Raw genomic sequence first — 27,965 nt, forward strand, 5'->3', positions numbered from 1 at the left:
TATTTCACTTCATTTTCCTGTCTGATGACCTCCAAGGGGCCGTCCCAGGCAGCTTGCAGCTTGTGCTTCCTCATGGGGATGAGAAGCATCCCCTGGTCCCTGGTAGCCTAGAAGCAGGCACGTGCTGAGCGGTCGTACCAGACCTTCTGCTTCCTCTGTGCCCTGGATAGGTTTCCCCTGGCCAAGCCCATGAGCTCCGCGAGCTTTTCCAGAAAGGTCAGAACATACTCCATCGGGGGAGGCCTTCCCCCCGCACTCGTCCCTCATCAAGTCGAGGGGTCCCCTCACCCTCCTCCTATACAACAACTCGAAAGGGGAAAACCCTGTGGATTCCTGGGGCACTTCCCTGTATGGGAACAGCAGGTGGGGTAAATACTTCTCCCACTCCTGTGGGTGCTGGTCCAGAAAGGTTTTCAGCATCATCTTTAGGGTCCCATTGAACCTCTCCCCCAGCCTGTTGGACTGAGGGTGACACGCTGAGGCCCAGGTGTGTCAGACCCCACACTTCTCCCACAAGCACTGGAGCAGGGTTGACATGAAGTTGGACCTCTGGTCTGTAAGGACCTCCTTGGGGAACCCACTCTGCTAAAAATGGTGAGCAGCGCGTCTGCCACGGTGTCTGCCTCCCTAGAGGACATGGCCACTGCCTCGGGGTAGCGCATAGCGAAATCTACCACCACCAGAATGTATTTCTTCCCCGATCGGGCTGCCCTGCTGAGGGGCCCCACTATGTCCATGGCCACCCTCTGGAAAGGCTCCTCTATGATGGGCAGAGGTCTCAGAGCTGCTTTACACTTATCCTGGGCCTTCCCCCCCACTCTGGCAGGAGTCCCAGGCCCTCAATACTGTTGGACGGCATCAAAGGCCCCGGGCCACTAAAAGTGCTGCAGCAGCCTCTGCCTGGTGCGCCAGATGCCCTGAAAGGGGAATATTGTGGGCCAAATACAACAGTCTGTGGTGGTCCCTCTGGGGGAGGACCACCAATTGCCTCCTGGCTTTCCAAGGTTCAGTTGGCCCTGAACCAGCCTGTCATAAATATAAAGGGAAGGGTAAACCCCTTTAAAATCCCTCCTGGCCAGAGGAAAAATCCTCTCACCCGTAAAGGGTTAAGAAGCTAAAGGTAACCTCGCTGGCACCTGACCAAAATGACCAATGAGGAGACAAGATACTTTCAAAAGCTGGGAGGAGGGAGAGAAACAAAGGGTCTGTGTCTGTCTGTATGCTGCTTTTGCCGGGGACAGAACAGGAATGGAGTCTTAGAACTTTTAGTAAGTAATCTAGCTAGGTACGTGTTAGATTATGATTTCTTTAAATGGCTGAGAAGAGTTGTGCTGAATAGAATGACTATTCCTGTCTGTGTGTCTTTTTTGTAACTTAAGGTTTTGCCTAGAGGGATTCTCTTTGTTTTGAATCTAATTACCCTGTAAGGTATCTACCATCCTGATTTTACAGAGGTGATTCCTTTACTTCTATTAAAAGTCTTCTTGTAAGAAAACTGAATGCTTTTTCATTGTTCTAAGATCCAAGGGTTTGGGTCTGTGGTCACCTATGCAAATTGGTGAGGATTTTTACCAAACCTTCCCCAGGAAGTGGGATGCAAGGGTTGGGAGGATTTTGGGGGGAAAGATGTGTCCAAACTACATTTACCCAGTAAACCCAGTTAAAGTTTGGTGGTGGCAGTAGAAATCCAAGAGTAAAATAATTTTGTACCTTGGGGAAGTTTTAACCTAAGCTGGTAAAAGTAAGCTTAGGAGGTTTTCATGCAGGTCCCCACATCTGTACCCTAGAGTTCAGAGTGGGGAAGGAACCTTGACACAGCCCATTCCCGGTACAGGAATCCCTTCTCCCACAGAAATCTCTCCCGGCAGTCCTCCCCCTGGGATCCTGCACCACTGTGGCCAGCAAGGGCCCTCAGTTTCTCTAAGGAGGGATCCTCCTGCAGCTCCATCTGGAATTCGGCTGCTGGGTTTGAGGGTACAGCCCTGGTACGCAGTGCCTCAGTTTCCCCACCTTGGGACAGAGGCTCTGGCCCAGCACTGTCAAGCCCTACCCTCGGTGCTTCGGTATCTCCCCCCCGCCCACCCCCAGCATAGCCCTATCGACTGCGGCCCCCTGGACCTGCGGTGCCCCCTCTTGGTGGGCTTCGGTTGACACCCCCCCCCCCCCGGGTTCTGCTCTGCTGCCATTTCCTCCATCTTCAGGCATTGAGCCACCTTGTGTCCTTTTTGGCCACAGTAATTACATTTCAGGTCCCTCAAGTCCCACGGGGGATTGGCCCACCCCGACCTTCAGGGGCACCCGTGAGTTGGGCTTCCTGGAGTCCCACCCTGGAGAGGTCTCTGTGTGACTCCCCTTCTGAGTCATAGAATCATAGAATATCAGGGTTGGAAGGGACCTCAGGAGGTCATCTAGTCCAACCCCCTGCTCAAAGCAGGACCAATCCCCAACTAAATCATCCCAGCCAGGGCTTTGTCAAGCCTGACCTTAAAAATATCTAAGGAAGGAGAGTCCACCACCTCCCTAGGTAACGCATTCCAGTGCTTCACCACCCTCCTAGTGAAAAAGTTTTTCCTAATATTCAACCTAAACCTCCCCCACTGCATCTTGAGACCATTACTCCTCGTTCTGTCATCAGCTACCACTGAGAACAGTCTAGATCCATCCTCTTTGGAACACCCTTTCAGGTAGTTGAAAGCAGCTATCAAATCCCCCCCTCCTTCTTCTCTTCCGCAGTCTAAACAATCCCAGTTCCCTCAGCCTCTCCTCATAAGTCATGTGTTCCAGTCCCTTAATCATTTTTGTTGCCCTCTGCTGGACTCTTTCCAATTTTTCCACATCCTTCTTGTAGTGTGGGGCCCAAAACTGGACACAGTACTCCAGATGAGGCCTCGCCAATGTCGAGTAGAGGGGAACGACCACATCCCTCGATCTGCTGGCAATGCCCCTACTTATACATCCCAAAATGCCATTGGCATTCTTGGCAACAAGGGCACACTGTTGACTCACATCCAGCTTCTCGTCCACTGTCACCCATAGGTTCTTTTCTGCAGAACTGCTGCCGAGCCATTCGGTCCCTAGTCTGTAGCGGTGCATGGGATTCTTCCCTCCGAAGTGCAGGACTCTGCACTTGTCCTTGTTGAACCTCATCAGATTTCTTTTGGCACAATCCTCCAACTTGTCTAGGTCCCTCTGTATCCTATCCCTACCCTCCAGCGTATCTACCTCTCCTCCCAGTTTAGTGTCATCTGCAAACTTGCTGAGGATGCAATCCACACCATCCTCCAGATTATTTATGAAGACATTGAACAAAACCGGCCCCAGGACCGACCCTTGGGGCACTCCACTTGATACCGGCTGCCACCTAGACATGGAGCCATTCATCACTACCCGTTGAGCCCGACAATCTAGCCAGTTTTCTATCCACCTTATAGTCCATTCATCCAGCCCATACTTCTTTAACTTGCTGGCAAGAACACTGTGGGAGACCGTGTCAGAAGCTTTGCTAAAGTCAAGGAACAACACGTCCACCGCTTTCCCCTCATCCACAGAGCCAGTTATCTCGTCATAGAAGGCAATTAGATTAGTCAGGCATGACTTGCCCTGGGTGAATCCATGCTGACTGTTCCTGATCACTTTCCTCTCCTCTAAGTGCTTCAGAATTGATTCCTTGAGGACCTGCTCCATGATTTTTCCAGGGACTGAGGTGAGGCTGACTGGCCTGTAGTTCCCAGGATCCTCCTTCTTCCCTTTTTTAAAGATGGGCACTACATTAGCCTTTTTCCAGTCATCCGGGACTTCCCCCGATCGCCATGAGTTTTCAAAGAGAATGGCCAATGGCTCTGCAATCACATCCGCCAACTCCTTTAGCACTCTCGGATGCAGCGCATCCGGCCCGATGGACTTGTGCTCGCCCAGCTTTTCTAAATAGTCACGAACCACTTCTTTCTCCACAGAGGGCTGGTCACCTCCTCCCCATGCTGTGCTGCCCAGTGCCGTAGTCTGGGAGCTGACCTTGTTCGTGAAGACAGAGGCAAAAAAAGCATTGAGTACATTCGCTTTTTCCACATCCTCTGCCAGTAGGTTGCCTCCCTCATTCAGTAAGGGGCCCACACTTTCCTTTACTTTCTTCTTGTTGCTAACATACCTGAAGAAACCCTTCTTGTTACTCTTAACATCTCTTGCTAGCTGCAACTCCAGGTGTGATTTGGCCTTCCTGATTTCACTCCTGCATGCCCGAGCAATATTTTTATACTCTTCCCTGGTCATTTGTCCAGTCTTCCACTTGTAAGCTTCTTCTTTTTTGTGTTTTAAGATCAGCAAGGATTTCACTGTTAAGCCAAGCTGGTCGCCTGCCACATTTACTATTCTTTCTACACATCGGGATGGTTTTGTCCCTGTAACCTCAATAAGGATTCTTTAAAATACAGCCAGCTCTCCTGGACTCCTTTCCCCCTCATGTTATTCTCCCAGGGGATCCTGCCCATCAGTTCCCTAAGGGAGTCAAAGTCTGCTTTTCTGAAGTCCAGGGTCCGTATTCTGCTGCTCTCCTTTCTTCCCTGTGTCAGGATCCTGAACTCGACCATCTCATGGTCCCTGCCTCCCAGGTTCCCATCCACTTTACCTTCCCCTACTAATTCTTCCCAGTTTGTGAGCAGCAGGTCAAAAAGAGCTCTGCCCTTAGTTGGTTCCTCCAGCACTTGCACCAGGAAATTGTCCCCTACACTTTCCAAAAACTTCCTGGATTGTCTGTGCACTGCTGTATTGCTCTCCCAGCAGATATGGGAGACTTCAGTCACCCTGATGAGAACCAGGGCCTGCGATCTAGTAACTTCTGTGAGTTGCTGGAAGAAAGCCTCGTCCACCTCATCCCCCTGGTCCGGTGGTCTATAGCAGACTCCCACCACGACATCACCCTTGTTGCTCACGCTTCTAAACTTAATCCAGAAACACTCAGGTTTTTCTGCAGTTTCAATCTTGAGCTCTGAGCAGTCATACTGCTCCCTTACATACAGTGCAACTCTCCCACCTTTTCTGCCCTGCCTGTCCTTCCTGAACAGTTTATATCCATCCATGACAGTACTCCAGTCATGTTAGTTATCCCACCAAGTCTCTGTTATTCCAATCACATCATAATTCCTGATGTGGAACTCCCTCCTGCCCCCTATCTGCTGTTCACAAACTCATCCAATAGTGCCCCTGCACTGCGCAGATCTTTAGGCTTCCAGTCCACTAACCACATCCTAAGGTCTGGAGGGCAGATGTCATACAGCTGCCCCAACCCCACCAGGTTACACCCCTCCTCTGTGGTAGTGGCCCCTGTGCCCTTCCCACACCTACAGGGATATTCCCCCAGCAGATTGGCGACCTCCTTGTGACACCTGGGGTCTTGCGTACACCCCGGAATCGTTTCCTGTACGCCTTGGGGGTCAGTTCATACTTCAGCAGCAAAGCCTCTTTGAACACGTCATAGTCCCCCATCTCAATACCATCCATTTGGCTGAATGGCTCTATGGCCTTGGGACCCAGTAGGGGGGTCAGACAGTGTCATAACCATACAGCTAAGGGTAGCCTAGAATTCCTCCTTATCTATTGTTGGCCCATTCCCAGCTTCTGGCAAACAGAGGCTAGGTACACTTCAGAGCTTGGGTTTGCATCCCTGCTCATCCTGACTAATTCATGAATTAATCTAGTTCTTTTTTTAAACCCTGTTATAGTCTTGGCCTTCACAACTTCCTCTGGCAAGGAGTTCCACAGGTTGACTGTGCATTGTGTGAAGAAATACTTCCTTTTGTTTGTTTTAAGCCTGTTGCCTATTAATTTCATTTGGTGACCTCTGGTTCTTGTGTTATGAGAAGCAGAAATAGCACTTCCTTATTTAGTTTCTCCACACCAGTCATGATTTTATAGACCTCAATCATATCCCCCCTTAGTCGTTTCTTTTCCAAGCTGAAAAGTCCTAGTCTTCTCTCCCCTTATAAGGAAGCTGTTCCATACCCCTAATCATTTTTGTTGCCCCTTTCTGTATCTTTTCCATTTTCAATATATCTTTTTGAGATGGGGCGACCACATCTGCACACAGTATTCAAGATATGGATGTAGTGTGGATTTATATAGCGGCAATATGATATTAATTCTGTTAATGTTGCATTTGTTTAATCACTATACAGTGCCTAGCACAACAGATCTTTGTCCATGACTAGGGCTCCTGGGCACTATGCTAATACAAATAAATAATAACAATGATGATGCAGAATAGACCTGAGCTCTCCCTCTAGCTGGGCTGGCTCTGCTGAGTTAAAACGAGCAAAATGCAACAAATCCTCCCCCTTCTCATTTTTGTCACTACCGTCACAGCTCTGATTCCAATATACACACACACACCCACACCCCCCCAGGCCAGCTAAGGAGATGCCATTTTTAGCCAGTCACGTTTCAGAGCAAAAGCACATCATGGTACTGAAGTGACAACTTCCAGAGGCCCCAGCATGGGCCGGGCAGCTTAGTCTAAGCAGGGCAGCCCATAGCTCATGAGCAGACACCCCTCCCTACTTGCCCACACTCCCAGCATACATAGGGTTGCCAGGTGTCTGGTTTTTGACTGGAACGCCCAGTTGGAAAGGGACCCTGAAAAGGGTCCCGTTAAAAGTCCAGTCGGCGGTGCTGCAGGGCTAAGGCAGGCTGGTCCCAACCTGTCCTGGCACTGCGTTGCGCCCCAGAAGCGGCCAGCAGGTCCAGCTCCTAGGCGCGAGAGCCATGGGGCTCTGTGTGCTGCCCCCACCCTGAGCACCAGCTCCACACTCCCATTGGTTGGGAACTGCAGCCAATGGGAGCGGGGGGGGAGTTTGTCAGTGCTTGTGGGTGAGAGCAGCGCACCGAGCCTCCTGGCCCCCAGCCTAGGAGTTGGACCTGCTGCTGGCCACTTCCAAGTCAAGCGCAGAGCCAGGACAGGTAGGGAGCCTGCCTTAGCCCCGCTGACTGAGGTAAGCATGTGCCCCAACCCCCTGCTCCAGCCCTGAGCCACTCCCCCAAACCCAGAGCTCCGTCCTGCACCCCCAGCCCCACCCCAGAGCCTGCACCGCCAGCTGGAGTCCATACCCAATCCTGCACCCCAACCCCCTGCCTCAACCCACAGCCCCCTCCCGTACTCTGAATTCCTCAGCCCCAGCCTGGAGCCCCTCCTGCACCCCAAACCCCTCATCCCTGGCCACACCCCAGAGACTTCAGCCCCAGCCCTCACTCTCTCCCACACCCCAACCCCTTGCCTGAACCCACAGCCTCCTCCCACACTCTGAATCCCTCGGCCTCACCCCCCAGCCTGGAGCCCCCTCCTACAGCCCAAACCCCTCATCCCTAGCCCCACCCCAGAGCCCGCACTCCAGCTGGAACCCTCACCTCCTCCCGCACTCCAGCTCCCTGCCCCAGCCCAGAGCTCCCTCCTGCCTGAACCCCTCATTTCTGGCCCCACCCAGAGTCTGCACCCCCAGTTAGAGCCCTCCCATACTCCAATCCCCTGCCCCAGCCCAGCGAAAGTGATTGAGGGCAGGGGAGAGAGAGCCACCGAGGGAGGGGGAATGTAGTGAGAGGGGGGCAGGGTGTTTGGTTTTGTGCAATTAGAAAGTTGGTAACCCTAAGCATAAACAGCTCCCAGACCCTCAAGCTGCACTCCCAGAGTGCACTGCTCCCCTCTCAGCTGATGTCCCAGCATACACTGCTCCACCCCTGACCCACATTCCCAGCATGCACTGCTCCTGCCCTCGGCTGCTGTCCCACCCTGCACTGCTCCACCTCTGACCCACGTTCCCAGGATGCACTGCTCCTGCCCTCGGCTGCTGTCCCACCCTGCACTGCTCCACCTCTGACCCACGTTCCCAGGATGCACTGCTCTACCATCCAGGCTGTGCTCCATCCCCTGCCACCACTGCTGTCCCAGCCTGCACCATGGCCCCTTAGCCGCACTCCCCCATTCGCCCCGCCCTCCCAACACGGCCTGCTCCAATCCAAGCCCGACCCTGGGGGGCGCCAGCTAAACCCTGCGCCGAGTGCCCAGGCCCCTCCCGCCCCGCCCCTTCCGCGGGTGGGCTGACTTGAGCAGCCTCACTGGGGTGCCCGAGGGGAGTGGGGGTTGGAGCCTCGCTAGGGTGCCCGAGGTGAGGGGGGGTTGGAGCCTCGCTAGGGTGCCCGAGGTGAGGGGGGGTTGGAGCCTCGCTGTGGTGCCCGAGGGGGAGCGGGTGGGTTGGAGCCTCGCTGGGGTGCCCGAGGGGAGGGGGGGGTTGGAGCCTCGCTGTGGTCTCACGGCGCAGGACGCGGGAGCTTCGCGGTGCCTGCTCCGGAGCTCCAGGAGCCGCCTTCGCACTGAGACCGCGTGCCCCCGGTTCGGCGCAAAGTCTGCTGGGTAACGCCTCCTGCCGGGTTCCCCTCCCCTTCCCCGGGCCGGTAACCTATTCCCTCTTCCCTCCCCCTGGCCGGGTAGCCCTTCCCCCTCCCTCCCCCTCCCCCTTTCCCCAGCTGGGCCGGCGGGGTAGCAAACATATTTTCTGATGGGCAACCAAATCTGAGATTCAGGTTGTCTCTAGACTGTGCAGTCCTTTAAATTCTGTCTTATTTAGACTTATAATCTTGGGGGGAAGGATTTTTTTTTAGAGGACCGATGCATTCAAATTGTGTGAATTGCAGTGAAGACAGGAGAGAATCTAACTCTTTGTGTTGTTTGTTTTTGTTTTGTTTTAACTAAAATATCAGGAACCAAGTTCTTCATACAGATCATGAGCCACAAGGTAGGTGTAAAAGTGTTGACCTCTCAGGCAGGTGGAGGGGCTCAAGTGTGTTTTACTTTAAGTGTGTATAAGAAAAGATAACTGAGCTCCGCAAATACGTGGCTTAATTTTTCTTGGGAACTGGTTCTTTGAATCCTCTTAAATGTATTGGGAAAAGAGGATGTTTCCGACAAAAATCTGTGGATTTTAGCATCTTGGAGGAAACCTTTTCTCTGTGGAGCACAAGAATACGTGGTTCCCGGTACCCTACATTATACGTGGGCCCCCAAGAATAAGCTTGTATCCTATGCCTGCACAGCGTAGCTGTAAAGTCTACCACTTGCTGTAGTGCAGTTGATCTTTGACACTTAATAGCTGTGATGGATAAATTGAAATGACTTTAAAATTATTTCCAGTGCCTGGAAGTTGAAGCTAGAAAAATGCAGAATGGAAATAAGGTTTATTTTTAACAGTGAGGATAATTAACCATTGGAAAAATTACCAACTGTTGTAGATTCTCCATCAAATTTTCGAAAGACATCCAATTTTGATTTCAAAAAGATCTGCTCTAGGTCAAATGGGAATTAATTCCTGGCAGTCCTATGCCTTGTGTTCTACAGAAGGTCAGCCTAGATCAGTAGTTTTCAACTTTTTTTCATTTGAGGACTCCTAAAAAATTTTGAATGGAGGAGCAGGACCCCTTTGGAAATCCTAGACATAATCTGTGAACCCCCCGGGGTCTGCCGGTGGCAGGTTAAAAACCACTCCTAGATTATCATAATTCTCTTCTGGCCTTAGAAATCTGTGAATCTCCTCATTTTTCGTCTGTAGGGTTGATATTTTTAGGAGGAGAGTGACACTCAGAGACTGGCTCAAAGCGTCCTCCAACAAAGCTTCAGTTCTTTCAGCATCAGTCAAATGGATTTAGAAGGCAACTATGGTAAGTGTTTCTTTGCTGGCTTCTAATATTCATGCAGGGAACTGGCCTAGATGACCTCTCGAGGTCCCTTCCAGTCCTGTAATTCTCTGTTTCTATTCATGGTTCCTGCAAAGATACAGTGAGAGATCGCTTAGATCTTTGAAAGTATCTTAAACTTGGTTAAAGGAGGGAGTGGAGTAACTTTCCACTATAGGCATTAAGTTTGGTGAATATATGCTTCTGTGTATTAGAGCAGCAGTTCACAACTTCTTTCATTCTGGGACCCAAAACCAGGTGCAGCGGTGGTCTTGCAATTCAAAACCACACAAACGTTAGAGGCAATAAAGGATGATGTGGGTCAATATCACAGCAAGAAACAATACCTAGGTTTTTCAAGGGGGGTGTGAGACCGGCTGGGTAATATGTAGTTGTTGGGTCGGGGCCTGGGTGTTCTGAGACAAATGCTTCTAGGCAGTGTATTGGGTGCAGATACTCTACATCATGCCCCAACCTTTGTGAGCCAGGAAGGCTGGAGTGGGGGCGTAACTCAGCTGTGTGTGGTTCGTTTTATTAATTTAGTGTATGCAATCCGGCCAAGCCGCAGCGTTCTTATCAGTGATGTTCAAGGCATGAAGAGCTCCAGGAAGTTGCCATTTTGCAGTCCTCCACAGTGTGCATCATGGTTTGTGAGTTCCCACACTGACCTAGTGGACTATGTCCCCCAGCTGCAGCATGTCTGTGGTCTGGAGAAATGGATGATCCAACTAGCAGATCAAATTTGCTGTGTGGGGTACAAACTGGTTATAAAGCTACAGTCATGTCTTGTGCAGCCAGGGCCTAAATCAATTTCCTGGGGATCATCCCAGTGAAGTGACTGTTCTTATTAAGGCCCTGTCCTTGCCATAATTCATAATAGACTTTATTACCAGTGGCTGGCTCCAAAATGCGTTTTGCTACAGACGCAACATGGTTAATATCCTGTTAGTACTAGGGCTGTCAAGCAATTGAAAAATGTAATCGCGCACTTAAAAATAATAGAATACCATTTAAACATTTGTGGATGTTTTCTACATTTTCAAATATATTTATTTCAATTACAACACAGAATACAGAGTGTACAGTGCTCACTTATATTTATTTTTCATTACAAATATTTATACTGTACAAAAAACCAAAAGAAATAGTGTTTTTCACTTGACCTAATACAAGTAATATAGTGCAATCTCTTTATCATGAAAGTTGAACTCGCAAATGTAGAATTATGTACAAAAAAAATTGTTTTGTTTGAGAATGCAATGTAAAACTTTAGAGCCTACAAGTACACTCAGTCTTGCTTCTTGTTCAGCCAATTGCTAAGACAAACAAGTTTGTTTACATTTGCAGGAGAAAATGTGTCCATGCTGATGATGAGTTCTGCTCAATAACGATCCAAAGCAGTGTGGCCCACACATGTTCACTTTCATCATCTGAGTTAGATGCCACCAGCAGAAGGCTGATTTTCTCTTTTGGTGGTTTAGATCTGTAGTTTCCACATTGGAGTATTGCTCTTTTAAGACTTCTGAAAGCATGCTCCACACCTCGTCCCTCTCAGATTTTGGAAGGCACTTCAGATTCTTAAACCTTGGGTCGAGTATTGTAGCTATCTTTAGAAATCTCAGATTGGTACCTTCTTTGTGTTTGGTCATATCTGCAGTGAAAGTGTTCTTAAAATGAACATCATTTGCTGGGTATTCATCTGCGACTGCTATAACAGAAAATCTGTGGCAGCATGTGGGTGAAACAGTGCAGGGGGCGCACCGCTCTCCCCCAAGGAATTCAGTCACACGTTATTTAACCCATTATTTTTTTAACAAGTGTCATCCGCATGGAAGCATGTCCTCTGGAACAGTGGCCGAGGCATGAAGGGGCATACGAATGTTCAATACCTCTGGCATGTAAACACCTTGCAATGCCGGCTACAAAAGTGCCATACAAACGCCTGTTCTCACTTTCAGGTGACATTGTGAATAAGAAGTGGGCAGCATATCTCCCATAAATGTCAACAGACTTGTTTCTCTCAGTGACTGACTGAACAAGAGGTAGGAGTGAGGAGACTTGTAAGGTCTAAAGTTTTACATTGGGTTTGTTTTTGAGTGCAGTTATGTAACAGAAAAATCTATATTTGTAAGATGCACTTTCACGATAAAGAGATTGCACTTCAGTACTTGTATGAGGTGAATTGAAAAATGTGATTTCTTTTGTTTATCATTTTTACAGTGCAAATATTTGTAATAAATAGAATAGAGTGAGCACTGTACATTTTGTATTCTGTGTTGTAATGGAAATCAATATATTTGAAAATGTAGAATACACCCGAAAATGTTTAATACACACACACAATAGAATACCAATTGAAATGTAACTGTGCGATTCATTTTTTTTTTTTTTAATTTTTTTTTGAGTTAATCGCGTGAGTTAACTGTGATTAATCGACAGCCCTAATTAGTACCATGGTCAGGTAAGGGTGCTGCCCTCTCCAGAGGCCTAGCCAGGTATATGGTGTTGGTTTGATGCATTGGGGACTTTTTTCCCCCCATAGTAGTAGTTCATGGATGCATGGGCTTGGTGCTCTGGAACCATTGAATGAAGTTCAGGGCTTGTTTACGCTTCTGCTTAAGTTGATGTAACTTGTGTCGGTCATGGATATGAAAAAGCCACCCCCCTGAGCTGTCCGCACCAGCACTAAGTCAGTGGGACACACTCTCATTCTGTCAGAGCTTCCACCTTTCACTGAGGTGGAGTAATTATGCTGACAGGAAAGCGCTCTCTGGTCTTCATAGTGCGTTTACACTACTGCCCTACATTAGCGCAGCTGCAGTGAGTCTGGTGAAGACTAGCCCCCAGACCAGGACCCTCTTGCAGTGTGACTGCCCCTTGGGGCACACTCTCACTAGGACAAGCCTCCTGGGCTTCAGCTCCTCCTTGATCTGACCTCGGAGCATTCAGCATCCCTGTCGCATGCCATAAGCTCCCTGAAGTGAGCCACCTGAATAGGACAGCTGGGGAAACCTTACACACCCTCCAAAGGGGCCATGCACCCCCGACTTCAGCAGTCAGGAGTGACTCTCAGCCAGTGGTGTAAAACAGAAGGGTTTATTAGTCGTCTGGAACACAGCACAGAGCAGAATCTTGTTAGCACAGAAAGCAGGAAGTTACAGCAAAGTTCATCTTGAGGAGACCCAGAGCCATGGGTCTCTCCTCCTGAGTCCCAAACCAGGAGTCTGACCAGCCTCCAGCAGTCCACCTACAGTCACACCCAGTTGCCCCTCCTCCATCTTGTATGCTGTTCCCCAGGCAAACCGGTCACCTGGCCTCCACCTCCCTTTGTTCTCCAATTCCTCCAACTGGCTTGTGCAGAGGATGGGGCCCAGCAATCAGTTGCCAGGATACAACTATTGTCTGGGCCCAGGGAGCTAGACGGCACTTGCACCTTCCCTCTCGGGGTATCTGCAAAGGTCCCACACCCTTATCCCCCCACCTAGATACTTGTGCAACGCATAGGGAAAACTGAGGCGCGCACAGTATTCATACAAACACTAGGACATTTTCCACTTCGTCACAAGTAGCCATTTGTCCTAAGTACCTGTGTCAGTCTTTCTCAATGGCCTGTCCCTCAGATCCCCCTGACACTGTTTAGAAAGGCTGCAAGCTTTGGATTCACCAAGGGCAAGTGATGCCTGACCAACCTGATTGCCTTCCGTGATGAGATAACTGGTTCTGTGGATATGGGGAAAGCAGTGCATGTGATATATCTTGACTTTAGCAGAGCTTTTGATACGGTCTCCCACAGTATTCTTGCCAGCAAGTTAAAGTAGCGTGGATTGGATGAATGGTCTATAAGGTGGATAGAAAGCTGGCTAGATTGTCGGGCTCAACGGGTAGTGATCAATGGCTCCATGTCTAGTTGGCAGTTGGTATCAAGCGGAGTGCCCCAGGGGTCAGTCCTGGGGCTGGTTTTGTTCAACATCTTTATTAATGATCTGGATGATGGGATTAATTGCATCCTCAGCAAGTTTGCAGATGACACTAAACTGGGAGGAGAAGTAGATATGCTGGAAGGTAGGGAAGGGTCCAGAGTGACCTAGACAAATTGGAGGATTGGGCCAAGAGAAATCTGATAAGGTTCAACAAGGACAAGTGCAGAACTCTGCACTTGGGAAGGAAGGAAGGAAATCCCATGCTCTGCTCCAGTGTAGAAAAGGACCTGAGGATTAGAGTGGATGAGAAGCTGGATATGAGTCAGCAGTGTGCCCTTGTTGTCAAGAAGGCCAATGGTATATTGGGCTGTATTAGTAGGAGCATTGCCAGCAGATCGAGGGAAGTGGTTATTCCCCTCCATTTGGCACTGGTGAGGCCACACCTGGAGCTTTGCGTCCAGTTTTGGTCCCCCCACTACAGAAGGGATGTGGACAAATTGGAGGGAGTCCAGCGGAGGGCAACGAAAATTATTAAGGAGCTGGGGCACATGACTTACAAGGAGAGGCTGAGGGAACTGGGGTTATTTAGTCTGCAGAAGTGAAGAGTGAGGGGGAATTTGATAGCAGTCTTTAACTACCTGAAGGGGGGTTCCAAAGAGGATAGAGCAAGGCTGTTTTCAGTGGTGGCAGATGACAGAACAAGAAGCAATGGTCTCAAGTTGCAGTGGGGGAGGTCTAGGTTGGATATTAGGAAACACTATTTCACTAGGAGGGTGGTGAAGCACTGGAATGGGTTACCTATGGAGATGGTGGAAACTCCATCCTTAGAGGTTTTCAAGGCCCGGCTTGAGAAAGCCTTGGCTTGGATGATTTAGTTGGTGTTGGTCTTGCTTTGAGCAGGGGGTTGGACTAGATGGCCTCCTGAGGTCCCTTCCAACCCTGATATTCTATGATTCTAAGCTGGTCCCTGGTATCAAAAAGGTTGAAAAACACTGATTTATGTAATCAATCTGGCCCGTCCCCCTTACTTCCAGCTATCTAGAAAACCTCCCACAGTCCGTTGGCCCATGTTCCTTTTTGTGCATGCCCTCTGTACTCTGATACAAACGTGGATAAATAGCATGGAAGGTGTGAGGGGAGACACATTTGTGATGGCAAGAAAGCTGCTGCATGGACACAAACTGAATCCTGAAGAAGAGGTCTATGTGTGCTTGAAAGCTTGTGTGTCTCACTATCAGAAGTTGGTCCTCCCCTACCTTGTCCCTTCTGTGTAACTGTTAAGTGATTAAGGTGATTCATGCCTGTCTCTGGGTCATAGTATGGACTAGGAGGGAACATTTTCAAAAAGTGCCTGTGACTTAGGCCCTCACTATGTTCAGTGAGTGTTGGGCTCTTAAGCACCTGCCAACCTCTTCACTTTACAGGGCCAAGTGCACTGTAGTGCAAATTGCATCCTTTACTCCAGACATGTTTGTTTCAGTTTGATTTTTTTCTTAATCCAGCAGAGATGGCCTTGGAGTATGAAGGTAAATGCAAAAGGATTTACTTCAGAATGCCATGCTTCTGCCAATCCTTAGCATGTCACTACTGTACAACTAGCTAATTTGGTAGCTTCAAGGGTTTTTATAGTAATGTTTATTTCCAGCTCACTGTTCTGCATAAGTATAGTCATTAATATGTAGTGGCCACTCTGCACTACTGATTGCGCTTTCCTCATTTTTAATTGAATATTCCACTCACCCAAAATCCGAAGTGAATTTGGTTGGGTACACACAGTGATTGCCAACTTAGCAGTTTAGCATTTTTGTCTCGGCTATTAAAAATTGATGGCTTAACCCCGTTAGAGGGCAGCTCCAGTACCTAGTATGTTTCCACTCTTGTTAATTGTGTTGATGATGAACTTAAATCTTGTTTTACAGAATGTTTTTTCTTTTGTCTTTTTATTCCTTCTCTTCCAGTTGATGCTTTGGATCCAGAGAGGTTAATACAATGTCCCTATGATAAATATCATCAAATCAGGGCTTGTCGGTTTCCCTATCATCTTATAAAGTGCAGGAAGGTAGGATGGGATGTTAAGGTCTCTAATGCACTTGGGAAATCATATTTTGCAAATGCTAATGCATGGTGAGCTCAGTATGCTGTGCTGCCTTTTGCTAGAAGGATGCATTCACTTGCTATTAGGCTGGAAGAAGCCGTCTTTATTTCATATTTATATCGCTCATCCATTTACCACTTCGTAAAAGCATCCAGTTCATATTTAGTAATGCCCTTCAGATCAGTGCATTTACCCTGAAGAAAGGCGAAACAGGTTCTTCAGAATACCTAGAATTCCTATTCTCTTCCAACAGTTCACTCATGGGACCAGGGTATTTACTTCCCACTTCAGGCCATGGAGCAAATGCAGCCAGTGTTATATGGATGCCTTCTGGCTGGCCAAAGCAGAAGTGATCTGATGTTGCAGTTAATTCTTTACTTTGCAATCAGAGCAGTAGAGCTGCTAAGCTATCTTTTTTTTTATATTGCTAATAACTCTATTCAGTGTACATCTGTCTGCAAGTCCCTCTTCGCAGTCTTCTATCCTGGGCGAGAATGCTGTATATTTAAGAGGAGAATCTGCTCCTTTCTTTTGTCCTCTCAGTCTAGTATCTTATTTTAAGCTCTCCAGTGCTAGTGTATATTAGTTGTACTGGTATAAGCACACTTATACCGGTATAACTGCATCCACGTGTAAAGATGATGTCCTGGTCTGATTGTATTGGTGAGGAATCACGCCCCTAGCCAACATAGCTCTAGTAATATAAAAGCCATGCAGAGCAAGCCTGAGCAGTGGGTTCGTCCTCTTTGTATTCTTGCTCTTTTCTAAGGGTAAAGGCTCTTCATTCAGTGGGGGCCAGTAGTGCTCTTCTATGTCCGTACTAGTTTACCTATCCTGGCAAAATGCTCCCAACATAGATGTGGCCTCAGCTGGAACATTGAGTAACTTCCCTCCTGTTTCAGGAGGGTTAAATTAACTGCAAAGACTTCAGCTCTAGCGCAGGCAGAGACTTATCATAGAATATCGGGGTTGGAAGGGACCTCAGGAGGTCATCTAGTCCAACCCCCTGCTCAAAGCAGGACCAATCCCCAACTAAATCATCCCAGCCAGGGCTTTGCCAAGCCTGACCTTAAAAACTTCTAAGGAAGGAGATTCCACCACCTCCCTAGGTAACCCATTCCAGTGCTTCACCACCCTCCTAGTGAAAAATTTTTTCCTAATATCCAACCTAAACCTCCCCCACTGCGACTTGAGACCATTACTCCTCGTTCTGTCATCAGCTACCACTGAGAACAGTCTATATCCATCCTCTTTGGAACCCCCCTTTCAGGTATTGGAAAGCAGCTATCAAATCCCCCCCTCCTTCTTCTCTTCCGCAGACTAAACAATCCCTGTTCCCTCAGTTTCTCCTCATAAGTCATGTGTTCCAGTGCCCTAATCATTCTTGTTGCCCTCCGCTGGACGTTTTCCAATTTTTTCACATCCTTCTTGTAGAGTGGGGCCCAAAACTGGACACAGTACTCTAGATGAGGCCTCGCCAATGTCGAGTAGAGGGCAACGATCACGTCCCTAGCTCTGCTGGCAATGCCCCTACTTATACATCCCAAAATGCCATTGGCCTTCTTGGCAACAAGGGCACACTGTTGACTCATATCCAGCTTCTCGTCCACTGTCACCCCTAGGTCCTTTTCTGCAGAACTGTTGCCGAGCCATTCGGTCCCTAGTCTGTAGCGGTGCATGGGATTCTTCGCTCCTAAGTGCAGGACTCTGCACTTGTCCCTGTTGAACCTCATCAGATTTCTTTTGGCACAATCCTGCAACTTGTCTAGGTCCCTCTGTATCCTATCCCTACCCTCCAGTGTATCTACCTCTCCTCCCAGTTTAGTGTCATCTGCAAACTTGCTGAGGGTGCAATCCACGCCATCCTCCAGATTATTTATGAAGACATTGAACAAAACCGGCCCCAGGACCGACCCTTGGGGCACTCCACTTGATACCGGCTGCCAGCTAGACATGGAGCCATTGATCGCTACCCGTTGAGCCCGACAATCTAACCAGCTTTCTATCCACCTTATAGTTCATTCATCCAGTCCATACTTCTTTTAACTTGCTGGCAAGAATACTGTGGGAGACCATGTCAAAAGCTTTGCTAAAGTCAAGGAATAACACGTCCACTGCTTTCCTTTCATCCACAGAACCAGTTTTCTTGTCATAGAAGGCAATTAGATTAGTCAGGCATGACTTGCCCTGGGTGAATCCATGCTGACTGTTCCTGATCACTTTCCTCTCCTGTAAGTGCTTCGGAATTGATTCCTTGAGGACCTGCTCCATGATTTTTCCAGGGACTGAGGTGAGGCTGACTGGCCTGTAGTTCCCTGGATCCTCCTTCTTTCCTTTTTTAAAGATGGGCACTACATTAGCCTTTTTCCAGTCATCCGGGACCTCCCCCGATCACCATGAGTTTTCAAAGAGAATGGCCAGTGGCTCTGCAGTTGTATCCGCCAACTCCTTTAGGACTCTCGGATGCAGCACATCCAGCCCCATGGACTTGTGCTCGTCCAGCTTTTCTAAATAGTCCCGAACCACTTCTTTCTCCACAGAGGGCTGGTCACCTCCTCCGCACGCTGTGCTGCCCAGTGCAGTAGTCTGGGAGCTGACCTTGTTCGTGAAGACAGAGGCAAAAAAAGTACATTAGCTTTTTCCACATCCTCTGTCACTAGGTTGCCTCCATCATTCACACTTTCCTTGACTTTCTTCTTGTTCTCTAGTTTGTCGCTTACTTAATTTAAAAATAAAGTGGCTGAATTATTTAGGGTTTCAAAGCACTTACTCCCCAGGTCGGCTTCTTAGGGCAATTTCATCTGTGCATTGAAGCATGCCAGTGCTGACACTGCAACAGTTTCACTGTGCTTGTTCTGGGGCTGATCTTCAGTCAGATAAATTCAGGGCGTAGTTTAAATGTAAAAATAAACAAACATAGGCTGTATCATAAAGGATGCGTATGCTTTGCTGTTTTTCCACTGCTTTTGTGCTCAGGACCTGAACTAAGTTTGACTTTCCTTGTTTTAATTTTTTCAACCTATTTCAGGATGCAGATTGCACAAACCCTTCACTGGTGATTAGAAAACACAAGGGTTTGGGTGAATTCAGTGAGATAGCACATGCTTTTTCTGTTTCTCTAGAACCACCCTGAAATTGCAAAGCAGCTAGCCACATGCCCCTTTAATGCCCGCCATCAGGTTCCCAGAGCTGAGATCAGCCATCATATATCAAGCTGTGATGACAAAAGCTGCATTGAGGAAGACATTGGTGAGAAAATAGTAGACTCCTTTGGCTCTGTAAACTCACTTTGGGAACTCTTGGGCTAACGGAGTTCTAACGTAACTTTTGCTGTTAATGTTAGATTGTTTTAATGCTCTATTATTCCATAAGCAACCCTTTACCCGTAGTGCTTCATGATCCTGAAGCAGCAGGAGTCCTTGAAGGCTTGAGTTTCATTCATTCTGTGCCCATGGAAATTCTCCTAAGCATCTGAGAGGCAACTGGCTTGCATTACATGTGTTATCTGCCAGAGATTTTAGCATTAAAATGGGAACTGTGCATTATGCCATAAACTGTGTGTGTTGAATGAGATCTAGCTGGGAATCTGGATGGCTTAGAGAGGAAAGATAGTGGCCATGAGAGAGGTGGGTCTCCAGTGCAGATCTGACCTGATAGTGACCAAAAATCTTTATAGCCTGTCTAGTGGCATATGTGAAATAAATTGGTCTCAGTCCAGTTCTTAATGGACAAGTGTCTAGATCATAACAATCCTCACTTCTGTTACATCCTACTTGACTATCTTAGCGGAAAAGCCATGACTGAGCCAGGGAGGCTGAATAACTTTCCCAACAGGAGTTAGGTTCCTCCAGTTCAGAGTGGGGCAAGTTGGGGAGGGGACTATGGAGAAGCTTCCCTACCACTGCCCATGCTGTCTGCTCTGTGATGAGGAGTTCACTATCCAGGTCTGTCAGCCCAGCACCTAAATCACTTGGTTATGTGGGTCGTGTTCCAGTTCTTCCCCCCACTGATATCTATATGGCTATCACTACACTGGAAAACGTACCTATTCTCTGGCAAATGTAGAGTTGTACTGAAGATAGCAATGATGTGCATGTTAATGTAGACAGGGCTTAGAGCATGACAGTAGTGAAAAAACCCTGAGAAGATTTTTGTGACATGACAGTAGAAACACACCTGAACCCTCTCCCAATTCGTATGTTGGAGCAGCTGCACCATTGCTGGAAGGTGTGTGCAGAATTGTTTAGCTTTAGAAAAGGCCTAAAACAGGCATTGGCAAATGGGGGCCACATCCACCCTGCCAGATCATTTGATTTGGCTTGCCAAACATTCGGTGTTGTAGCAAACCTTTCTGAGTTAGACAATATATAGCCTCTTAAGGTATGGCCCACCAAAGGGTTCTCATGGATTTTGTATCCCTTTGCTACCTTCAAGATGCCCATCCCTGGCCTCAAGAGTTTTGCTCCTAAGACTAGGGGAGTACCTGATCAGCTTCCAGTGTATGCTGCTCCTCTCCAAGGCCTAGAGCTATTCTACAGCTAGGTCAAAAAATGATTAATGTACCTAAAATAGGATTTTATTTATCCAAAAAGATTTTCTCACTAAGACTCTTCTTTGCTTTAAGTGAGTCAGTCAAATAACTGCCAGGGAGAGAAGATGAACATTGTCAGCATGTGGCAGCCGCCTCCATGTGAAGAAGATTGGGATAGAGGTAAGGAAGTAGGTTGATGACACGGGCTGTCAGCGCCTGCTATTCCCTTCTTCTTGTCCCCAAAGAAGTCACATGGACTAGGAGAGAGAGGTCCCATAGATCCTTCTGCACAGATCATGTGTTGGGACACCCAATTATACTGTCCATGAACAAATTAAGTTCCCCTGCTTCACAGGCTCTTCCACATGCCTTCTATTCTTTACAGAACTTCTGTTGTTTTCCATATAGTCTGTTGCACCATCTGTGCTTTGATGAAAATGGAAATTGATGATAACCTTTACACTTTATATTTCTCAGTTAAATGTCTGCTCTGCTGTCACTTATGCCAAGCCGTAGAAAATTCTCATTCCGTTTTGTAAACCTAGCAGCGTCTCTGCCGTATTTCTTATTTGATGTTGCTATGACGCTTGCAGAAGTCACTCGGTACTGAGCCACAGTGATGTCTGTTTCCTTTTGGCAGATCTACAGGAGCAATCAAATTCTACTTTCGTCTGGGGCACGTTCAGTAGTGGCGTAAACAACAGGTAGCAAAAGGTGTATTTCTTGTGACAGTGCTTTCCATAAATGATGTGCTTTCAGACTACTTTGAACTCATGCTGCTGTGTTGTTGGGAAGATGCAATTTACTTTATGAATCCTATTTTTGGGGTGATGGTGGGGGCGTTCCCACTGGCATGACTCAACAGTCCTGTGCCCCTGGGTCAATGTTTCCTGTCTCCTTTTAGTGGCAGATCCATATGAGAGTATAAGAACATACTGTTGCTACCAGATAATGGTTACTCCTCTAGTTCTACTGTAGTACTATTAGTGCTGATGGCCCTGGGTTCAATCCCCACTGGTTCTGTATTTGTGGGGGGGGGTATTAAACACTAAACTGTTACGCTGGGCTTGATAGAAATGCAGACTGATGTCAGCTGTTAAGCAATTTAGGCTTAAACTTCTGACAGCTAATCTAATCTCTCATGGCCTGAGTTAGAAATAATCATTTTGTTGTTTGTGTAATCACAATGCGGGATTGGAAAATGAAGCATAATGTGTCTGGTCATTATCTCTGTCTCACCCCTGAACACCCAAATCATTGTACTGTGCCTTACCTGTCTAATCAGAGGTCATCAACATATGAACTTCTACAGCCTGTAACAGTGACATAGAATTGTAGGACTGAAGGGACCTCGAGGTCCTCTAGTCCAGTCCCATGCACTCATGGCAGGACTAAGTATTATCTAGACCAGTGGTTTTCAAACTGCGGGTCGTGACCCAGAACTGGGTTGCGGAATGAAGGGCACTGGGTCGCGGCGGCTCTCGTCAGCACTGCTGACTGTTAAAAGTCCCGTCGATGGTGCTGCCCAGCTAAGGCAGGCTAGTCCCTAGCTATTCCGACACTGCACTGTGCCCTGGAAGCGGCCAGCAGCAGGTCCAGCTCTTAGGTGGGGGGGGAGCCCCAGGGCTCCATGCGCTGCCCCCGCCCCGAGCACCGGCTCTGCACTCCCATTGGCCAGTTCCCGGCCAGTGGGAGCTGGGTGGGGCAGTGCCTGTGGGCGAGAGCCATGCGGAGCTACTTGCACCCCTGCGCCTAGGAGCCGGACATGCTGCTGGCCGCTTCCGGGGTGCAGCGTTGTCCGCGGTGCCAGGAAAGGCAGGAAGCCTGCCTCTGCACCCCAGCTGCACCGCTGACCAGGAGCCTCCCGAGATAACACCACACCCCTGCCCCAGCTCTGAACCCCCCCAACCCAGAGCCCCCTCCTGCAGCCCCAGCCCAGAGCCCTGACCCCCTCCCACACTCTGAGGCCCTCATTCCTGGCCGCAGCCCACACCCCAGACTCCTCATCCCCAGCTCCTTTGGATCGCGGGCATCAACAATTTTTTTTCAACTGGGTCACCAGAAAAAAAGTTTGAAAACCACTGATCTAGACCATCCCTCACAGCTGTCTGTCTAACTTGCTCTTAAAAATCTCCAGTGATGGAGATTCTGCAACCTCCCTAAGCAATTTATTCCAGTGCTCAACCACTTGGACAAAAGGAAAAACTTCCTGTCAAACCTAAACCGCCCTTGCTGAAATTTAAGCCCATTGTTTCTTGTCCTATTCTCAGTGGTTAAAGAGAACAGTTTTTCTCCCTTTTCCTTGTAGCAACCTTTTATCTACTTGAAAACCGTTATGTCCCTTCTCAGTCTTCTCTTCTCCAGGCTAAACAAACCCAATTTTTTTCAATCTTCCCCCATAGGTCATGTTTTCTAGACCTTTAATCAGTTTTGTTGCTCTTCTCTGAACTTCCTTCAATTTGTCCACATCTTTCCTGAAATGTGGCACCAATCATTGGACACAATACTCCAGATGACATTTAATCAGCATGGAGTAGAGCAGAAGAATTACTTCTCGCGTCTTGCTTACAACACTCCTGCTAATGCATCTCAGAATGATGTTGACTCCTATTTAGCTTGTGATCCAGTATGACCCTCAGATCCTTTTCTTCAGTACTCCATCCTAGGCAGTCATTTCCCATTTTGTATGTGTGCAACTGATAGTGGAGTACTCTGAATTTGTTCTTATTGAATTTCATCCTGTGACGGGTTCCCCCAGGGGTGCCACCTGGGACTGGGGTTCCACTGAGCCCACTGACTCACCAGCCTGGGCTCCCTCTCAGCACTGTGCTGCTGTCACAGGCTATAGACTGCTCCTGGACCTACACTCCCAGCAGCATTCACACAGGCAGGGACACACCCAGCTGCAGTTTCATGCAGGCTTTGGACAGCCACTGCATGATCCAGCAATAGAGAGGCTACAGCCAAAATAACCCCCAGTCTGGGACCCCAGAGCTGTACCATCCCGCCCTGATCAAAACCCCAATCAGTATGAATTTATTGCCCAGTTCGCCATTCCTTCAATGTGGAGAGGACAATGCATACTTGTGTTAACCAGGCTGAGATTTTTCCCCAGACACTTTGGTCACAGGCATACCAGTTTAGATAAAGCAAAAAAGTTTAACTACAAAAGAGAGATTATAAATGATTACCTCGTAAATAAACAGAACTGCAAACTATAAGCCGAAAATACTAGAAAGATTGGATATGAATTAACAAATTCTCACCCTGGCTGATGATAGTCAGGCTTGCAGATTCTTAAGGGACAAGCTGCATTTGTTTTGCAGCTTGGGATCTCCTACCCTGTTCCAAGACTTTTTCTTTTAGAGCTTCTCTCTGTGGAGTTGTGGGGAAGTGAAGAACAACCAACGATGTCACTCCTTGCCTTATATAGCTTTTTCATATGGCAGGAGCTCTGTTTCAAACTTGGTTCCCAGACCAGTTTGTGGAAAAATTCAGGTACCCCAAATGGAGTCCAGAAGCATGGTCTGGTCACGTGCCCTTGCAGAGTCATAGCAGCTATAACTTAGACTGGCCTTCCACAGGAAGGCTAAGCTATTCCACAGTCCATTGTCTTTGTTGATGAGCCATTAGCACTGTTTGGCTTCTTCACTGTTGTACCTGAAAGGCTGGCTGTGGGTGTTTTCCAGAGTAAGCCCCTTTGAAATACAGATACCTAGTCAATATTCATAACTTCAAATACAAAAATGATACATGCATACAAATAGGATAATCATATTCAGCAAATCATAATTTTTCCAATGACACCTTACATGACCGATCTTGTACAAAACATCATAATTATGCCATAATCAATGATCCTAATAATAACACTATGATGAATATGGAGTGTTGCACATCCTATTTACTTCAGACCATTTCTCCAGTTTGTCCAGATCATTTTGAATTTTAATCCTATCCCCCAAAGTACTTGTAACCCCTTGCAGCTTGGTATTGTCTGCAAACTTTATAAATGTGCTCTCTATGCCATTATCTAAATTGCTGATGAAGATACTGAACAGAAGCGGACCCAGAACTGATCCCTGTGGGACCCCACTCAGTATGCCCTTCCAGCTTGACTGTGAGCCACCTACTCTCTGGGAACGATTTTCCAACCAGTTATTCACCCACCTTGTAGGAGCTCCGTCTTGGTTGTATTTCCCTAGTTTGTTTATGAGGAGGTCATGCGAGACCATATCAAAAGACTTATTAAACTTAAGATACACCACATCTACCATTACCCTCCCCCATCCACAAGGCTTGTTACACTGTCAAAGAAAGCTATTAGGTTGGTTTTGCCACGATTTGTTCTTGGCAAATCCATGCTGACTGTTCCTTATCGCCTTATTATTTTCTAGGATTCGGCAATTTGATTGCTTAATTATTTGCTCCATTATCTTCTCGGGTACTGATGTTAAGCTGACTGGTCTGTAATTCCCCAAGTTGTCCTTATTCCCCTTTTTATAGATTTGGCGCTATATTTGCCCCTTTTCCAGTCCTCTGGAATCTCCTGTCTTCCATGACTTTTCAAAGATAATTGCTTATGGCTCAGATATCTCCTCGGACAGCACCTTGAATATTTTAGGATGTATTTCATCAGGCCCTGCTGACTTGAAGACATCTAACTTGTCTAAGTAATTTTTAACTTGTTCTTTCCCTATTTTAGCCTCTGATCCTATCTCATTTTCACTGGCATTCACTGTTAGACGTCTGCATGAAGTCTGCATGTATAGAGATGACTAGGGCATGTGTGCTGAGATGCCATTTACAGTTGAGGGCAGTGCAATACTGATAATCAAGCTTTAACTCTGGTTTTTCTTGCTGTCTTTGGCTTATTTCTTTCTTGTCTGGATGACTGATTCTGGGGATTTTAGTCAAAGTAGATGGCATCAACATGTTGCACACTTTTCTCTAGCCTTTGCGAGGAGAAGTAACTGTTCTGATTGCATGAAGGTTTGTTTAAATTAACATACTCTGTTGTCTTCAGTTTTAGAAAAATACTTGAATATTTATAGTAAAAGGTACTTGGCTAAAAGAAGTACACACGTGTAGGATAATTCGTATTTGATCTCTTTCAGCCATGGGTCCAGCGTAGTAATGGAACAGAAGAGTAACCTAATGTCAGGCATGAGAGCACCTAAGTCCTTACCATATAGCCTACCCTGGAAAAGCAGTAAGTACAACGGCTGGTGGTCTCCTCATGCTGTAAGCTGGGACCTACATGTTAGCTCAAAGTGGAACGGGATAACTTTTCTCTGTATTTTTATTCCGTGTGTCAGCATTCCCCTACATAAACTGAAATGCTTTTATTACCACCATCAGCAAGTGGAGATGGAGAGCTCTGTAACACAATCCTCCCTAGAAGCAGCTGCATTTCTGTAGTGGATGGAGTGTCTTCTGTATCCAGGTTTTATTTTGCTGTAGGTGGCATTGTGTCAAAGGTTGTCAGGCTCCATGTATTGCCCCCATTACTGTAGCATCTGACATTTAAATTGTTCACCGCTCTTGGTTGAACAAAAGTCGAGGCTTACAAACAGGGCTGAGTTTGGCACAGTGGAGCTCAGCACAGTTGTAGCTCTTCGGGTTCAGCTGCTACTGAAGTCAGTGGACGCTGTACACGTGTGCAGCAGCTGTAGCATTTGGTTGGTTTTGCAAAACTTGATTGAAATCTCAGAGCTAGGGTGTGTGTGTCCAGGAAAACCTACCAGTGTTACTTCCAAGGGGATGTAATCTAAACTAAAAAGGCCATTGTTTGGAATAAGTGTTCACGTAGGAAGTCACCCACTTAGTGGTGTAGTAATGTGTATTCCTGAGGGAATTCTGCATTAAAAAATTAAACATTCTGCACACAATATTTTAAAATTCTGTATATTTTATTTGTCAAAATAATAATATAATCACACCAGTTTCAATTATTTTGGTATCTTATTTCAAACTACCTGTCAGCCAGTATGTCTGTAACAATACAGACAGCAAAAAAGATTCCCCCAGGAGTAGAGAGTCAAAGAAACTCCTACAGCAACCCAGTTCCTGTTTCTCTGTTATGCTTTTGTTGGGCACCTGTCTGAGTGTGTCACACACATCAGCTGGGCCCATCTTGGGAGAAATCTCTGTCCCTCCAGTCTTAGGCATCCACACCCCCTACCCTCCCAGAGTCCAGCTGTGGGGGACTAAGGGGGTGCCCCAGACACCTGCACCCCCTACCACCCAGAACCCAGGGATCCAGAGGGAGAAACAGCCTGATGCTGGGTCCCAGGCTTGTACAGAGTTTCCTGCATGCCACTTTCTTCCTTCAGGACATGCTGGGAACTGCACCTGCATGGAAAAGTCCAGCTCCCCCTCCCCCTGGCAGTGTCATGTATTTGCAAGCTAGAGAGCCAGGCTCTGCTGGGTCCCGCATCTGCTACTGACAGCCAGCAGCTTTGCAGCACTAATTCTGCTCTGGGGGGAGGGGGGGAAATGAAATTATGTGCAAATTCTGCACTGTGTTGTGGCACAAAATTCCCCCTGGAGTAAATGTTGGTAATTTCCCCTATATACAAGCCTGGGTCTGTTCCCAATGGTGTCTATGGATGAGTCTATTGTAGTTGTTGGGGAGTGTGGGCTCAAGACTTGGCATTTTTCTCAGTCATCTGATGAGCTGAAATGGCTGTTATCCCTCCCAAAGTCAGATCCTGAGCTTCAGCTCCATGCCTTACTCTGAATGCCCTGTCTCAGCCCTTTGCTGCATGGCTGCCGTGCTTTCCTGTCCACCACATGTCCTGCTAGTGGAGGGGACGTGGATCTCCGATCCGCAGATGTCAGGCTGTGGGGACTGGAAACGGCTCAGAAAAGAGAAGCAAAAATTACCCAGGGTCTGGAATGGCTTCCATACAAGGAGAGACTAAAAAGATGACTAAGCGGGATGTGATAGAGGCCTATAAAATCATGATTGTTGTAGAAAAAGTGAATAGAGAAGCATTATTTACCATTTCACACAATACAAAAACCAGGGGGTCACCTGATCAAATGAATAGGCAGTAGGTTTAATACAAACAAAAGGAAGTACTTTTTCACACCGTGCACAACTAACCTGTGGAACTCATTGACATGGGATGTTGTGGTGACCAAAAGTGTAACTGGGCTTAAGCAAGAATTGGATAAGTTCATGGAGGATAGCTCCATCAATAGCTATTAGCCAAGATGATAAGGGATGTTACCCCATGCTTTAGGTGACTCTAAATCTGTAACTGCTTGAAGCTGGGAGTGGAAGAGAGGGGTGGATCACTCCATAATTGCTCTGTTGTGTTTACTCCCCTTGAAGCTCTGGTAGGGGCTACTGTTGGAGACAGGATACTGAGCAAGATGGAATATGATCTGACCCAGTATTGCAGCTCTTATGAGCTCTTGCCACATATGACTCTTCACAAGGTTTTGTTCTTTAAAAACTGATTCAGTTGCCCAGTGTCCCAAGAGCCCGATTCCCAAAGCATTGAGTTCAGGGTAACTATTATTAAACAGCCTGGTGGTATTCCATGCCATTTGGATCTTAGGGAGGGAGTTTCATGTACTTACACTATACTTAATTGAAAATCTTTTACCCCTTAAACAGCAACAAGCATTAACTGGAAGGAGGTGTGACCCATTGAGCATTTTTCTTGGTCCCCTTGTCAAACTGTAGCCTTGACGGACT

General features: G+C 47.4%; 1 pseudogene; it reads left to right on the plus strand.

Annotated features, from left to right (window-relative positions):
* The first annotated feature begins 8,762 nt into the window (after positions 1 to 8,762).
* On the plus strand, positions 8,763 to 27,959 carry LOC141975270 (gametocyte-specific factor 1-like; annotated as a pseudogene).
* The last annotated feature ends 6 nt before the right edge of the window (positions 27,960 to 27,965 follow it).

Source organism: Natator depressus, chromosome 20 (genome assembly GCF_965152275.1).
Source record: "Natator depressus isolate rNatDep1 chromosome 20, rNatDep2.hap1, whole genome shotgun sequence".
Taxonomy (NCBI): domain Eukaryota; kingdom Metazoa; phylum Chordata; order Testudines; family Cheloniidae; genus Natator; species Natator depressus.